Source organism: Kogia breviceps, chromosome 9, assembly GCF_026419965.1.
Source record: "Kogia breviceps isolate mKogBre1 chromosome 9, mKogBre1 haplotype 1, whole genome shotgun sequence".
NCBI classification, from domain to species: domain Eukaryota; kingdom Metazoa; phylum Chordata; class Mammalia; order Artiodactyla; family Physeteridae; genus Kogia; species Kogia breviceps.
The window spans coordinates 36,415,587-36,432,772 of record NC_081318.1 but is presented as its reverse complement, the minus strand read 5'-3'; the positions used below and the strand labels follow the sequence as shown (position 1 = coordinate 36,432,772).

General features: G+C 38.8%; 1 long non-coding RNA gene across 1 annotated transcript in view; it reads left to right on the top strand.

Moving 5' to 3' along the window:
* The window catches only part of LOC136794839 (uncharacterized), a 186,521-nt gene that overhangs the window by 14,137 nt on the left and 155,198 nt on the right, over window positions 1-17,186 (top strand). The window contains exon 2 of the long non-coding RNA XR_010842136.1: window positions 5,721-5,859. This is a non-coding gene — a long non-coding RNA (uncharacterized lncRNA). The remainder of the gene's footprint in view (window positions 1-5,720; window positions 5,860-17,186) is intronic.

Below are 17,186 nucleotides of genomic sequence, written 5' to 3'. Positions count from 1 at the left end.
TTTTGTGGGCAAGCCTCCTTTTCTGTTTGGCAGCTTGCATCTATATATAAAAGTTATATTTTCTTAAAAGGATAGCACATCAGCATTTGCTGTTGTACCGTGATCTATTTAGTTTTTGTGTCCATATGCTCTAGAAGAGAAACTTAGGTTTGTATCAGCTAGACAAATGAGACTACAGTTAGGCAGACCAACTGATTTAATTTCTACTCTTCAAAATGGCGGCGCCACCACCACAACAACAAAACTCAAAAAAAACAAAACAAAACAAAGACCTCAAAACCTAGGATCTTTTCATATCCTTTGGATTGAGAAGTGAATGGAATAAAAGAATCAGTTGATTTCATGGCAACCTTTCTTTCATTTCCAAAGGAGATTTTAAGAGATTGATTGAGAACATAAAAAGTAGATGCTATTCTAATAATTCTTTTATATTTTGATCAGAAAAGGCCTGAATCTTCATAAGTCCAACAAAAGTACATTTCCCCTATCTTTGAGAACATAGAGATCTACTGTGGACATATCATTTTTTTTTTTTTGGACATATCATTTTTATTCTCCTTTTCTTCTTATGCTCTTTTAATTAGAATTTCATCTAGAATATTTCTTCTCTTATAATTGGGTGATGATAAAATTATCCAATAATTTTTGCCAAACATTCAAAATTGTTCAGGATAAAGGGTAGAAGTAAGATAACCTATAATACCAATGAGTTGGTTCCTAAATTTTCTTACAATTAAATGTGAACTGGAGTCAGTTAGTGGTGGATTAAATTTTAGATCTTGTCTTTGCCTCAGTTAATAGGTTGACATCTGTAACAGAAGACCAAGACTGATACCAAGACCTATGAAGTCAGCAAAATTACTGTATACTAGTATATTTGCCTTTCATAGTTATTGACTTGAGTCTTAGATTAGGCTGCCTGGACATAGATTCTCAGATGAAGAGGTTTTCTGAGAAGTGGTCTCCAGAAATGCATCTGTAAGGAAGTGAGAAAAGGAGGATCAGGAAGCTGGAGAACCTGACCCACAATGCAACTGAGGCATCAGTAGAGCCTTTAGGGAGCTCTTGAGCTGGGATGTCCCTTCAGAGATACTCTATATTGAAGCAAAGAGGTTTTTGTTCCTTTGTATGAGTAGCTCATTGACTGTGAGCTCTCCCCTGAGAGGGAGCTTAACTTTAAGTGAGGCAGTTCTTTGTGGCCAAGGGCATTTCTCTGTGAGGGACACAAATGTGAACTGTAAAAGATGGTATTCCCAACAGCTGAGGGAAGGATGAGGAAGGAATCTGGGTGGAGCATCCAGTACCAATTATACTTAGTAAGGTAGCACAGTATTCTGCACTCAACCATACAGGATGTAGAATAGCAGCTTGGCTGGGAAGGTGAGTCCTTGTGGATTATGGCTTCTGATACTGGCAAGATTAATTAGAACTGTGCTTACTATGGATCATCAAAGCAAACAGAGAATATTCACATTTTACCCCCCTTCCTCACCCATCACACTCAAAATCAAAGCTTAGGTACTGTGTTTGACAGTTGAACCTTAGATTTTTTTATCCAAGAGATTCTTCTAAATTGGACAGATACAGAGTTTATATTGATGCTGACTGACTTATAATAGAATTAAGCTTTCACATTAGGAACTCCTAAGTCTTGGGTCACCTTGAATTTTTTGTTCTAAATTTTTTTCATTAGATAACTGGTTTCATGTTAATCATTGAGAAAGTGGTAATGTTTCTTTTGATTGAATTTGCTTTCAGTTATCACATTTGTTTACATTCAGATAACACTAAGCATGTTACAGCTGTGCAATTCTCTACCTCTGTTAACCAGGCAGTTCTTAATCACTGTGAAAAGGAAGCAGCTGATCAATTTTCAGACAGTTTTGTGTCACTGAGATGACCCTGAAACAATAAAGGTTGATTTTTATATTAATAAAACTAGAGTGAGCTCTTGCAAACTCAAACCTTGGTTTTCTGGTAAACATAAACCCATATATTTTTATATTTATAGGACTTGGCTTTAATGATATCAGGGTCCCTGTCAACCCTTAATAGTATAAAGTTAAAATTGCCTAGTTTATGTGTGTCCAAGTAGTTAAATGTGGGATGCAAAGCTAAGCAGCTTGGTTCATTGTTAGTTAACTTGGATCTTTATACACATATGATACAGTAAAACCAATAGTCATGCAACAAAATGATTTGAATTAAAAATTTTTTTTCAACAAATACTTACTGATGTGTTGGGGAAGCTAAAAGTGAACACTGACTGATGATAATCAATTTCTGTGGGAGTGCCAAGCAGGTAAGGTAGAAGGCATCCTGGAGGAACTAACATCTGAGATGAATCCATTAGCTTGAGTAAGTTTCAGCCATGTTCAAGGCAGGGATATGGCAGGGACGATTTTCTAGTAAGAGGGGGCAACAGGTGCAAAGGCCTTAGAGAGAGCTTGGCTGTAGTTCATGATAGTGAAAACAGACTATTTTTGTAAGGGTCAGTAAGGTGAAGAGGAGTTGAGATAAGCAGGGGTCTGATTACAGAAACATATATTGTGAGCATACCAGACTATCCTAAGAACATGGGGGAGCCACTGAAGTGTCTTTAACAGAAGAGTAACTTGACCAGATTTGCATTTTTGATTGATTACTTGCTGCAGTGTGGTGAGCAGATAGAAAGGTTATGAGTAGAGGCATCAAGGCCAGTGAGGAGACAAGGAAGAGATTGTGCAGGCCCAGATTGTGTGGAGACATTGAGATGGTAGGAAGTGGACAGATTTGAGAGTCTGTTAGCAAGAATAGTGGGTCTTGGTAACTCATTGGATATTAGAGGATAAAAAACAAAGGTGATATGCCTAAGCTGTTTGTTTTTTTTTAAAGAAGATGTTGGGGTAGGAGTTTATTAATTAATTTTATTTTTGCTGTGTTGGGTCTTCGTTTCTGTACGAGGGCTTTCTCTAGTTGTGGCAAGTGGAGGCCACGCTTCATCGCAGTGCGTGGGCCTCTCACTATCGCGGCCTCTCTTGTTGTAGAGCACAGGCTCCAGACACACAGGCTCAGTAGTTGTGGCTCACAGACCTAGTTGCTCTGCGGCATGTGGGATCCTCCCAGACCAGGGCTCGAACCCGTGTCCCCTGCATTAGCAGGCAGATTCTCAACCACTGCACCACCAGGGAAGCCCATGCCTAAGCCTTTGATGTAGACACCTAGATAGATAAGAAACAGAATTTTTTCTCTGTGGGTAGGTGATGTGAAGAAGTGACAGGTTTACTCTGGGTGATGATCCGTTGGTCTTCCAGTGTAGCCTGAGATAGGGATTGCGGTACATGTAGACCTACTAGCACCCAATTTTTTTCACTATTGGACAAAAGAAAAGACAATCTGGAGAGATGGAGAAAGGGAGAGAGAGGGAGGGAGGGAGGAAGGAGGGAAGGAAGAAAGGAAGGGGACCTAATGAATTTTTTTAAAGCCTCATTTTATTAGTCATCAGTTGGAGGTACTTAATTAACATCAAATGAGTGCAGCTGGTATATTAATGTTATCATTGCTACCAGTAGGGATTAGCCTGCGTGACACAGAGAGAGGGAGTTCCTTTGTAGGTCATGCTTTGAGAAACTGCAAAAGCCATCCTGACTTCTGCTTCTTTTGAATCCTGTTGTTTGTGAAAACACCTCAGTTTGGTGAGAGGGCATTGTAGGGAACAGTTGACTTGCATGGTATGCTGGTATATACTTCAAATACTTTTAGCAATGGGAATAGTATTGCCTGTTTTGGGGCTATTCTGTGATTAAGTGGAGTCTCTGATTTTTTTATAATTAAAATTTTTATTGAAGTATAATTGACTTAAAATATTACATTAATTTCAGGTGTGCAACATAGTGATTCAGTATTTTTATACATTACAAAATGATCACCATGATAAATATAGTTACCACTGATCACGATACAAAGGAATTACAATATTATTGATTGTATTCCCCATGCAGTACATTACATCGCTCTGGCTTATTTACTTGATAACTGGAAGTTTATACCTCTCTTAATCTCCCTCACCTATTTCACTCATCTCCTCACTTCACTCCGCTGTGGCAACCACCAGTTTGTTCTCTGTATCTATGTTTGTTTCTGTTTTGTTATGTTTGTTTGTTTGTTTTAGATTCCACATATAAGTGAAATCATACAGTATTTGTCTTTCTCTGACTTGTTTCACTTAGCATAATACCCTCTAGGTGCATCCATGTTGTCGCAAATGGCAAGGTTTCATTATTTTTTATAGCTGAGTAATATTTAGTTGCATACCACATCTTCTTTATCCATTCATCTATCAATGGACACTTAGGTTGCAACCTGGCTGTCTCCATGACCTGATGGGTCCTGGGGCTGGTACTGTCCCATTGGTGCGTGGGTAAGCCCCTAACACTGATAGGCTAGAAGGAGGACTCCAAAATGGTGCATGCCAGCACCAGTGTCCGCCTGGTAGATTAAGCTCCCAAAATTGACTGCCACCAGTGTTTATGTCCTCAGGGGAGTCTCAGTTGCCTCCCACCTCTCTAGGAAGCTTTCCAAGATTAGCAAGTTGTCTAACCCAAGCTCCTTTCAAATTACGGTCTCTGTGCTGGGACTGGGAGCATGTGAGCTTTTGTGTGCCTGGAGTCTCTCATTTCCAACAGCCCTTTGGCTCTCCTGTATATAAGCCCTGCTGGCTTTCAAAGTCAGATGTTCTAGGGGCTCGTCTTCGTGGTGCAGGACCCCCAAGCTGGAGAGCCTGATGTGAAGCTCAGATCCCTTGCTTCCTAGGGAGAACCTCCACAGTTGTGATTATCTTCCCATTTGTGGTCGCCTTCCTGAGGGTGTGAGTATTGATTACATAGTGTCTCTGCCCCTCCTACCCATCTCATTGTGGTTCCTTTTTTATATCTTTAGTTGAGGAAAATCTTTTCTGCTAGTCTTCAGCTCGTTCTCATAGAGAGTTGTTCTGTAAATAGTTGTAATTTTGGTGTGCCTGTGGGAGGAGGTGTGCTCAGGGCCTTCCTACTCTGCCATGTTGGCTACGCCCCAGGACTCTCATTTCTTTTTGTATGTTAAGGAAATATGTAGGACAATTAAAAATATGTTTTTAAAAGCAACAGAAATAACACCATCACTAAAATATCTGGTAGAATTTATTACCAGAAATTGTTTCTTTCCTGTGTTGAGGAAAAAACAATATTTTCACCCTTGAGACATTTATGAGATCCATTAATTTCCCTTTGAATTTCTTTTTTGTTAATTTGTATTTTTCCAGTGTTGAAGCTGGTCAATTTGTGCTAAAGCCTTTTCCTTTTGCATTTATATTACTTGAAATATATACACCATATGCTAAAATGTTTGTGTAAAGGTTTATGATACACACATTGTCATTTTTTATATACAACTGCCATAGATTTTTTATTTTCCATTTTATGAAGCTCTTTTGCCTCATGTCATCCTGACCATTGCCTGGCACACAAGACACAAGCAGCAATTCACAAGCATTGTAAACCCTCATAAACTACTCAGCAAGTTTCGGGGTGAGTCATCTTTCCCAGTTGAAACTTCAGGTACTTATTTTCCCTCTGGGGAACTGTAGAAGTACAATGGGATGAATAAACATGCTACTGTGTGTGAAAAAGCAGGACTCTTTAGGCCTTAGCCTACTGTCTTCTGATGTCATAACTCCAGTTGTTTTTTTTTTTTTTTTTTTGCAGGTATTCAATATGTGACAGCTCTGTATCCATCTGTCTTCATTTTGGCATGTGATCAGAGATTTTGATGCTCCTGAATGTGGGATTTGGACTGGGGATGGATGGTCATGAGAAATAAAGAGTTTTTGGTTCCGGATTACAAGTAAGTCACCTTCATATAATGAGAACCTATTATTTTATCCTGGGAGACATAGTCTTTACTAAATCATGGTAAAATTACCCCAAATAACACTCACCTTTATAGTCCCTCTGATCTGTTTATATTCTAACCATTCTCACTATGTTTCATTATAGTAAGTGGAGAACTGTCACTGTAATTATTCTGTACAATTTCATGATTAATGTGTACAACGAATTAAAATGATTTTATCAGACATTTTTTCCTCTAGATAAATCATTTTATTTTTTTAAGGAAAAATACTTCTAAACCGCCCTATAAAGAATATTGAGATTATTCAAAATCAAAGAACTAGATTTGTAGCCTATGCTGTTGTGTTGAAGACAGTATGTTAAATGAACTTGAAAGTCTGTGATCAATTTCAGCAACTGAATTTCCTTTTTTCTTATTTAACTGTTAGGGACAGCAGTAGAAATTTGACTTTAGAAGGGAATGAATAGCCATTTCCAGAAAGATGCTTGAGATTTAGAAATTGCATAGATGTATATTAAACAGGTTAAACAAAGGTGTTCTTTTTCAAGTCTGAGATTTTATATTCAAGAATAATATTGCTTTTCTGACATTGGGCATTGCATTTAGAAAAAAATAATGTCTCTATAAACACATTTGTCAAAAAAAGGTACTTTTGTTCACAAAGACCAATATTTGTGACTAAGGCAGTGAGGCTTTTAAACATAAGTTGTTATGAGGTAATTTAAAATCCTTTAGAAGAGCAGTAGGAACTGCCTGATGCACATACCCATAACTGTGAATCTCAAGATAACATCCTACAATTATAGGAAATGCTAGGTTTCAGGGTAGAACTAATAGACTTATATACTTCTCCAGGCATACTGAGCTCTGACTCTGTGCCTCAAGGTGGAGCTAGATGGAGTGTGATGATGTGGCCACAGACAGCACTGTAAAACCAAAGCACTTCTTGTAGTTTTATTGCAGATCACTGTCTTGTTCTCCACCTTCATCTTTTTGTGACCTCACTTTCCCACTTGTGCTTTGGTGTTTTAATGGAGGAACTAGCAGCTAACAAATTCCTGCTCTACTTTTTTTTGTGTGTGTGTGTGGTATGCGGGCCTCTCACTGCTGTGGCCCCTCTCGTTGCGGAGCACAGGCTCCGGATGCGCGGGCTCAGCGGCCACGGCTCACAGGCCCAACCGCTCCGCGGCATGCAGGATCCTTCCAGACCGGGGCACGAACCTGCGTCCCATGCATCGGCAGGTGGACTCTCAACCATTGTGCCACCAGGGAAGCCCTCCTGTTCTACTTTTGATACCTTCAGGGGTCCACATATTTATCTTGCCCCCCCTCACCTCCTCTTCATAATTCATTGAAACTGTTTGTTCTGTTGTGTTCCTGCCACACTACACTGGAGAAACATTTATGTCAAGTAATACATGATCCACTGGAAGTGTCTGCTCATTTCTTCAGATTCAGTTTGGGGCATCTTTTCCTTCAACACTTCTTTGATCTCCCCAGGTTGGGGATAGCTATTCCTGCCTTGGATCCCCAGAGCATGTTGTACCTGTTTCTTTCATAACCACATAACCCTTTATTGCACTCGTCTTGTTCTTCACTCCCACTCCAGACTGCAGGTTCTTCTAGGATGGGAAGTGTGTCTTAATCGTTTTTAATGCTACTGTGCCTAGCACCATGCGTAACCAGTTCAGAAGGACAAATATATACATTTATGCTTTCTCTTTTCCTGAATAAATTATTTTAAAAAGGAAATGCTGATGGGCAGGGAGGTAGGCATATTCAGTTCATCACCAAGTTCTGCTTATTTTGCCATTTAGACATGTCTTATTTCCTAGTTTTCCATCTTGTTCTCTCCACCCAAGCTCAAGTTCTCATTGTCTTTCTGTTGTATATTAAAATGGTCTCCTTACTGTACTGTATACTTACAAATTATTAGAATAAATTCATGTTGTTTGTTTTTTACAGTAATAATAATGATGATGACTATCTCCTAATGGGCTCCCTTCCCTTTAGTCTTAACTGACATTCATCCTCCAAATAGCTGGCATAATCTGAAGACATTCTTCCATAGCTTATAGGATAAATTCTAAGAGCCTAGCATGTTACATAAGACTTTTTGTGGTCTGGCCCATAATTCTCTAATTTCATCTCTTGTTATTTCCTGCTTCAGTCATACTGTACTTATATGGTCCCGTACAGTGCAGTTTCTTGCCTTTGCCTTGCTCTCAATTTTCCTGTTGCAAAAAATGCTCCTCTTCAGTCTACTTTTCTGGCAAACTCCTACTCATATGCAGTATACTGTAGAGGTTAAGAGAGAATAGGTTCATATCCTGGCTCTACCACTTGTTTATAAATGATTTAAGTTGCTCACTTCTCTGTGCTTCAATTTTTCTCAACTGTAAATCAGGGCTAATAATAGTATCTGCCTAGTAAGTACACAAATGTAAGCTATTGTTGTTTCTTTTATTCCTTCAGACCTAACAAAGAATTCTGCTCCTTCAGGAAACCTTCCAGGATTTTCCAGGATGGATTAGGTTTCCTTCCTATGTACTCCATAACTTCTTCTGCAAGTCTCTATTCTTGGACTCACCACATTTTGTTGAAATGGTTTCTTTCTATAACTGCCTCCTCACCAGACCAGAACTACTTGAAGGAAGAAATCATGTTTTATTTAGTTTTTTATCTTCAGCACAACACTTGCTCAGTAAATGTTTGATGAATGAATGAGTTGTATAGTGGGAAGAATTCATGCTTTGGAGTCAGACATATGTGTTCAAATCCAGTACTTACTATCTGCATCTGTAGAGAAGTAGCTTAGTTTCTTTCACACTGTTTCTTTATGTATAAACAGGGATTATACCACCCCCTCCTTTTTTTAAGAATTAATGATAGTATGTAGAGTGCACGGCAGTGCCTGAAATAATGTTGTTATTAGTATTATCTTGAAAATGTATAATAATTTTATCTCAGAGTTAGTAGGCAGATACATTTTTTTCCCCTGAAGAATCATCTTAACTCTAAAGAATATATACTGTATTGCTTGTGTTTTTCTAAAGCTCATTTCTTGTTTAATTTCCCATGAAGGTATCCATGGTTTCTTGAATACCTGCATTGTCCGTAACACTCAGTGGACACTTAGCTTTTTCTCCTTGCAGTTTCACCAACCTCTGTATGTTTGCTTTGTCTGTGCAAATAGATTGTAAGCCTTTTGAGGACAATAATCATATCTTATATATCATTTAGTTGTATTCTTATCTTCCCTGTCCATTGCTCTTACCCCGTCTTCCTAACAGAGATCTCTATATAAATAACAGGCCAATAAATGTTGATCTATGATGATAGAGGACCAAGAGCAGGCAGCAGCAACTGGAATGTCTTGTCTCTGGGAAGGTGCATCTCATTTGAAGTAGAATCTCAGCCAACAGTTAATGCAAAGATTGCACTGGATGTGAAGGGGAACATTAAAAGAAATATAAGACATGGTCCCTTCTCTGCAGAAACTGACAATCTATTTGGCAAGATAAAACATGCCCAAACTGAAATGTTAAGGAGTAGCACTGGACAGAATGAGATTAGGTCTACACAGTGTTCAGAGGAAGAAAAATTAGGAATTCATGCAGGTGAGGCTGAAGTCAAGAGGTTGTTGGGAGACTCAAAGGCAAAAAAGGCAGAACCTCATGGATATCTGAATACCTGTGATGTGCCAGACATTGTGATGAATCTGTGTTGTGCATGTGTGTGTGTGTGTGTGTCCCTATACATGTGATGGGAACTTTCTATTCATTCATTAATTCAGTAAACATTTTTTAAAATTGTGGTAAAAAACACAGAACATAAAATTTACCATTGTAACTGTTTAAGTGTACAGTTCAGTAGTGTTAAATGTATTCACATTGCTGTGCAACAGATTTCCAGAACTTGTTTCATCTTGCAGAACTGAAACTGTATACCAGCTAAACAACAACTCCCCATTTCTTCCCTCTCCTTGAACTTCTATGGTTTTATCTAATTCCTACAACAAAATTTTGAGATAATGTTAGGGATTCCATTCCACAAGGAATTAAATGCAGCTTAGAGGTTTAAGAAAATTTCCCGAGGTCTTAGAGTTAATAAAGGTAGAACTGCATGAGCCATGGTCTGCAAGGGAATGAACTATTAGGAACCCACAATTTTAGGCAAGATTGTGGAAGAGCTATATTTTGATTTTTTGTACGAGTTGGTTTTTATGGGCCATTCATGGCCACGGTGGCTCTTGCTTCTAAAATGTGCCATAACGCATCTGATACTGCTCTGCTTTCAGTAATTCTTCTTCCTAGGCCTTAGGTGTCTGATGTCTGGAATGTTTCAGAGGAAAATGGCTGCTGGATAGAGAACATCAGGAAAATGATAGTGAGTTTGTATGTCTGCTTTTTGGGCGTGTGATCCTCCCGGACACAAGGTATTGAAGACGTTTCTTTGGGGTGAAAGGTGTTGGATCAAGTTTGAAATATTGCTAGAACTGTTTGTGGAGTGGAAAGAAGGAACTTGAATGTATCTTAATGGAAAGCCAGCCTATTGGATTGATGGTGGCAAGGGCAAGGAAGTGTGTAGGTGATATTTTTTGCCAGATGTTCAGGATGACAGGGAGGAATGGAAGTGAAAATACAACAGCCAAAATATGGTCCCCAACTTAGAAGATTTCCCTGTTGATTGAGCCCTTATAAATAGACTTTTCCTGCTGAGATATATTCTGGCAATAGATTAGGCCACACGTGGGGTTCTACAAAGTAGTTGTTTAAGGAAGGCACCGGAGGTGGCAGATGTACTTGGAAGGATGAATCAGAAGTGGAAACCATTAATTGTGAAAAAATGCATTTTATTTTTTAGGCACTATGTGAAGTACTTTATATATATTTTGTCTAATTCTCAAAACATCTTCTTGTGGTAGGCATTATTGTCCTTATTTGATAAACTGTGTCTTCAAAAGGTAAATAATTTGCGCTAGATTGCTGGGATGGTTATTTAAACTATCATCTCTCAGTTTCAAAGCCACTCTTCTATATCTTGCTTTTTGATACTGGGGCTGGGCATTTGCAAATCACATTTCTGCTTTGTCAATTGGTTTAACTCTGTCAGTGGGTGTGCTAGAGGGAGACTGCAAGCAGGAGGAAGTAGATGGAATATGCTTCTTCCTCTTTGCTCTTATTTTCTGTTTTTCCTCCTATTTGTTTTCTATTGGCTTTTCTCCCCCCGTGAGTGTCATCCCAGCAGTGCTTCTTTACCTCTGTAGCAGCAGTTTGTTCCAATAGCAGCGGTTGAGTCCAGTTTGCAGTTTTTTCCCAACACCTGTAGAGCCAACCCTTAAAGACCCCAGTAGCAGCTGGGTAGCTCCCCATTTTCAGAGTTCTGGGACACCTCTGCCCCAGGTCTGGGATGCCTCCTACTTCTGAGCTCAGGGACCTAGCACTATCTGAGTATCTCCTCTTCTCAGAAGTCTGAGTTTCAACACCATGGGGTCTGTCCTCCAGGCTTCTATAATTCCCAGTTCTTCCTTTATTTCTCCAAACTCAGTGATGGCAGTTGCATCTTGCAATTACTATCTCTGTGATAACTTAGAGTTCTCTTTTTGTCTTTTCAATAGCTAATTAACAACTTTTACTGAATTAACAATTTTTTTTTGTACAGTATAGTGATTCACGATTTTTTTTTTTTTTTTTTTCGGTATGCGGGCCTCTCACTGTTGTGGCCTCTCCCGTTGCGGAGCACAGGCTCCGGACACGCAGGCTCAGCAGCCATGGCTCACGGGCCTAGCTGCTCCGTGGCATGTGGGATCTTCCTGGACTGGGGCACGAACCCGTGTCCCCTGCATCGGCAGGCGGACTCTCAACCACTGCGCCACCAGGGAAGCCCGATTCACGATTTTTAAAGGTTATATTCCATTTATAGTTCTGATAAAATATTGCCTGTATTCCCCATGTTGTACAATATATCTTGGTAGCTTATTTTATACATAATAGTATGTACTTCTTAATCCGCTACCCCTTTATTGTGTCTCCCCCCTTCCCTCTTCTCATTGGTAACCACTAGTTCTCCATATCTGTGAGTCTGCTTTTTTGTTATATTTACTAGCTTGTTGAAAGACAAACACTATATGATATCAGTTATATGTGGAATCTAAAAAATACAACAAACTAGTGAATATAACAATTCTTTATATTACTTTCTGTTTAAATAAATGATGTGATTTCAGTCTCTTGGTTGGATCATGAAACAAGTATATAACTACTCATCATTATCATCATCTTGTCCTCCATTTATTATTTAATATATGTTTATAAGGTAATAGAACTACATTTCTTTTCTTGCTACCGATCTGGCTGCCTGTGGGCTGGAGCAGAATTGTTCACGGGCACAGGCAGTTCAATCTTGCTAACACTGGTAGTGTCCAACAGCCCTGTCTTGATGAAGTTTTTTAACCTAAATATTCACCACTACTCAAGCCCTGAAGCAATTCCAGCAAAGCTCTTTACAAGGGTAGGGATGATGCTTGTTTTTCTCTGTTGAATCCATAGGACTAGGAACAAGTGTCTAGCAATGTTTAGTAGGTGTTTAGTATGAATTTGTGAACAAAGGATTGGATAAATGAATGAATGAGCAAGGCTCAGCTAGAACTTCGTCTTTTCTAGTGGATGGATTCTAGAAACTGACTTCCTGGATTTCTAACTTTATACCTGATTTACCCTTCAGTTTCCATCTGGAACCCAGGATGTTTGACTGAGGCATGACTGCCATTCTAGAACTTGTCCATCTCACACTTCTTCCTTTCACTATTGACACCTTTGAGCTAGTGGCTGGGGATTTGCTTCCAACCAGGTGGACCTTCCTTGAATCATGGTATTGCTATGGTCTCTGCCTGCTGCTGGGCTCTACTTGAAATGTCTCTGTGGAAGTAACTTCACCTTGAGCACTGGGGCAGTCCTCTTTGTCATTAGGATTTGCGTAGTAGCCAACCTCTTATGCTGTATACTTCCAGCTGCGTGAGCTCTGTCTGCCCCTGTCCCAACCCCAGCCTCTTGCCCACCCTTACCCCCCTGGAATCCTGGCCCATGCTCTTCTCACTGCCCGCCTTTGGAGATTCTACATGTCATGTGATTAAGCCTCAACAGTTTAGGATGTTTATATTTCAGATATTTTTTTCACTGGTGCTTATTATATTCAGCACAAACCAAGAAAACACTTTCTCCTTAACCTCACCTCAGAGGTGAAATAAAATTCACTTTATTTAGATTTTTTCCCGGTCCCTTTTATGCTTGAGTAAACTTTTCCTGGGTATATGACTATTAAAGCAAGGGTACATTAATATACATCCCTATGTTTATATTTAAACATGACTTAATATTATTTCCCCTCAAATTGGGGTCAAACATGATTTTGTGTAAGATTTAAAAATGAATATCTCATGTTTTATTTTCACTTGTTATTGTCTCTACTGTTTTAACTTTATCATGCAGAGAAGAACCATTCATGGATGGTTCTTCTTGGTATCACCTTGCTGACTTCTTTCTGGTTTTGCCTTCTCTACCTGTAATATCAGAGAGTTGTAGAAATTTCTGCATGACTCAGAATGTTAGAAAGACTCATATCATAGTAAAACAACATAACAGCATATCCTGAGCAGATTTTTCTTTTAATAATCAGAGTTCTGGTTGTCAGGTTGTACTAGAAGGCTTTGCAGGGTGGGATGCCTTTGAAGTAACCACACAACTGCTTCTCCTCTCTTTCCTCTGTGATTACTGTTGTTTTGGAATGAATAAATAGATGATTGATTTTATGGCCAGATGTAACGATGAGACCTCACAGAACAGAGTTAGTTGGAACACAGAAGTGGAGTAGAACCACAAGGTTCTACCCACAAGAGCAGACAGGGGAAGATATTAGCAGGAAATTACCCAATGAAATCTCAACAAATAGATTACGGTTAGCTGGGAAGTGTGTAGCAGGTAGTAGGGACCCAACAGTGAGGTCTGGAGAATAGGCACTACTGCCTAAGAAAACTGTGGAAGCCAGGCAGGGATTTAGGAATGGTAGGAATATAAGAGACCTAGGTCCTGGAACAAAGTTTGAAATCAGGGATTTAAGAGCTCAAATTCATACAGACTGACTCAGTGCTGGGTCATTGAGCTATGGCCTAAGGCTCTGTAAGTCTTTTTACCAGTAACTGGAACAAGCAATCATGAACAATAATTTAGGAGTTAAGTGGGATACATAGTGAGTTGGGTCTGATTTCCCTTTGTGTAAAATTTAGAAATGATAACATTGCCATTGGGCAAGGGTTAGATACTGTTTAGGATTAGGACAAAGGACTAAGACAGTAGTACTCCTCCTGCAGCTAATGTCCCTTGCACTTTTGTTCTCATTGTCGTCTGGGTGATTCTGTGATGTATTGGGAGGAGGAAATAATTAGTCAGAAGGGATCTTGGAAGTCATTGTAATAAAACATTTATGAATATCAGGTTGGATCTGGGGTACCACTTGACTCCTGAAGTGTGGATGATGGTTTATGGTTAATTCTATATCTTAAAAGTTTCTGTAATCCACAGGTTCTCAACCAGTTGTGATTTTACCCTTTCCTCCCCCAACCTAGAACATCTGTCAGTGTCTGGAGACATTTTTGTTTGTCATGACTAAGGGAGGAGAAAAGGGAGCTGCTGTTACTCCATCTAGTGGGGAGAGGCCAGGGATGCTGTAAACTATCCTACAGTGCACAGGAGCTCCTGATGACAAAGAATTATCCAGTCCAAATGTCAGTAGTGCCAAGGTTGAGATATTGCTGTAAACCAAATGAACTGTCATTCTTTTTATTATCTGAGGATTCTTTGTCACTATGGATATATTTCTTAGGCAGTTGTAACCCCCCCGCCCCCAATTTTTAAAAATTTTATTTTGAATGTCACAGAATCATCTTTCAGCACACAGTTATCTACTTGTTCTCCACAGATGAGCATTCTCAAGCTATGGTCCCTCTGTGTTTATATTTGTATGTGCGTAATTCATAGTGGTGGAACAGGATGAAACTGCAGACCTTCATAGACAGACATTCACAAGGGATTAACACATGACCTTGACTTTTGAGGCTTTCACCACCTGAGCTACTCAATGAAATAGGACTCTATACAGAGATGAAAAATGGTTCTCTTTTTTTCTCTAAGTTTGAAACTGCAGTGTGACCTAATATTTGTTTTAATGCTGATGAGTTCTTTCAGTGCAGTCAAAAGCAACAAAACCTTGAATGAAATCCTATTATTCTTGTAAACTCATGTGCATATTCTCTCCTTATCCAGAAACAACTTGGAGACTTGGCCTGGATTTTTTAGTGTCTGTATACCCTGGGCTACCAATAAAATGTATGCTGACTGACCAGAGTGGAGGGACCTTTGTTAATCTTTTAATCAGCTGGGTTTACTTAGGTCTTGATTTTTTCAGAGGAATTTTTCAGTAATGGGGAATTTCTATGCACCTTTAATTCTGGGTTATTGAGGGGCTAGATGAGTTCATTCCCTCTTCTAGTGTTCAGGTGCCTTAATATGTATCTAACATATAGAATCTTAGATTTGAAAGAGACCTGACAGGGGTTGGCAAGCTACTGCACAAAGCCAAATCTGTCCTGCTGTTTGCTTGTTTTTGAAAATAACCTTTTATTGGAACACAGAAATGCTCACACATTTACGTATTATATATGGCTGCTTTTACATTAAAACTGAAGAGTTGCTTGGTTGCTACAGAGACTGTATGTCTCTCAAAGCATAAAATACTTATTATCTGTCTCGTTACAGAACAAATTTTTTGATCCCAACACAATCCAACTTTCTGATTTTACAGATGAAGAAACTGATCCTAGAGATATTGACTGGCCCAAGGTCAGAATTGAGGTTAAAGCATGATAAATACATTTTGAGGGAGGATGATGAATATCAGACCAGTGACAAACTATGTTCTAACAGCAAAATGAGGGAAAAAATAAATATGCTATAGGTCATTTACCTAAAGACGAAAAAACCTGGCTTGATTGATTTATTTCCCCCACAGAATCGATCAGTCGTCTTTGTGTCATGCAGGTATAGCTGAAGTAAGGCCTGCGTCAAGTGATATCACAATGTTATGCAGTTAGGTCCCTGTTTTCCAAAGAATGGCAGCATATTTATTGGTCAGCCTCCTGTGTCTCAGTATTATATTCCTCAAAAGTTGAATTATTGATGGTAAGTCAGGGAAGACATTTTGGTAATTGCTGAAATCCTGAATGTATTAAGACTGACTAAGTGTCCCTGTGTTCTGCTGTGGCACCAGCTGACAGTGATGAAATCTATAGAAGTAGGACACATTTCCATAACATGAATATTCAGGGTTGGTGATGCAAGAATTATTATTAACCACTGAGAAGGAACACGTTCTCCTTATTATTTGATTGAATACTAAACGCTGCCTTTTAAAAATAATTCAGTATGAATACTTTGATAATGAGGAAAGAGATGCATGGGAAAAAAAATCTCATACAATTTTTCTCCTGATACATAAGAAGGAAATTAAATTAAGTTTAAAACATATAGCATGTCTAGAGGAACTATTTTGGAATCATTAGCTATATTTTATCTAAATCTGTCTTACAAATATTGAAGTATAATGCAATAGAAGTCAAGATAGAGTTTGATTTAAATGATTTATATAAAAATAGAATATGTAAAGAAGCATGCTTAACCATAAATAAAGACCCCCTGAAAATAAGTAAAATGCCTATTACAAATGACAATAATTATTACCCAAACAGTATTTGTTAGATATTGGACATTACTACATTTCTGAGAAAAGATATTTGCTTTTCTTAAAATGAAACAGTTTATACTTTTCAAAAGGCCTTAGCACCTGTAAGAATCCTGAGTATACAGCTGAAGTGCCACCATATATGAAGTACATCTGGTTCTTCATAGCAAGGATTTTATGTGTGAGTAATAGAAAATTAAGGAAACTTATTTCATTCATTTACCCTTCAGACATGAATTGAGCCTCTACAGTGTGCCAGGCCGTGTACCAGGCTCTGGTTTCGCACAAATAAAATATACACAGAGTCCCTGTCCTCTAAAAACCCATGACCTGGAGAAAGGAGCAAGCAAATAAATAGACAGTTTCTACAAAGAGCAATATGTGATACTTATTCTGTAATGGAGATAAGCTCAGGAGTCTGTTGTGCCCAATTTATCTCCGCTCTTGCTAGTTTCTCATTATTTGTTCTAGTTCTTTTCCCCTAATTAGTTTCCATGGGGTTGCCCCTTAGGCCAAGATTGGGT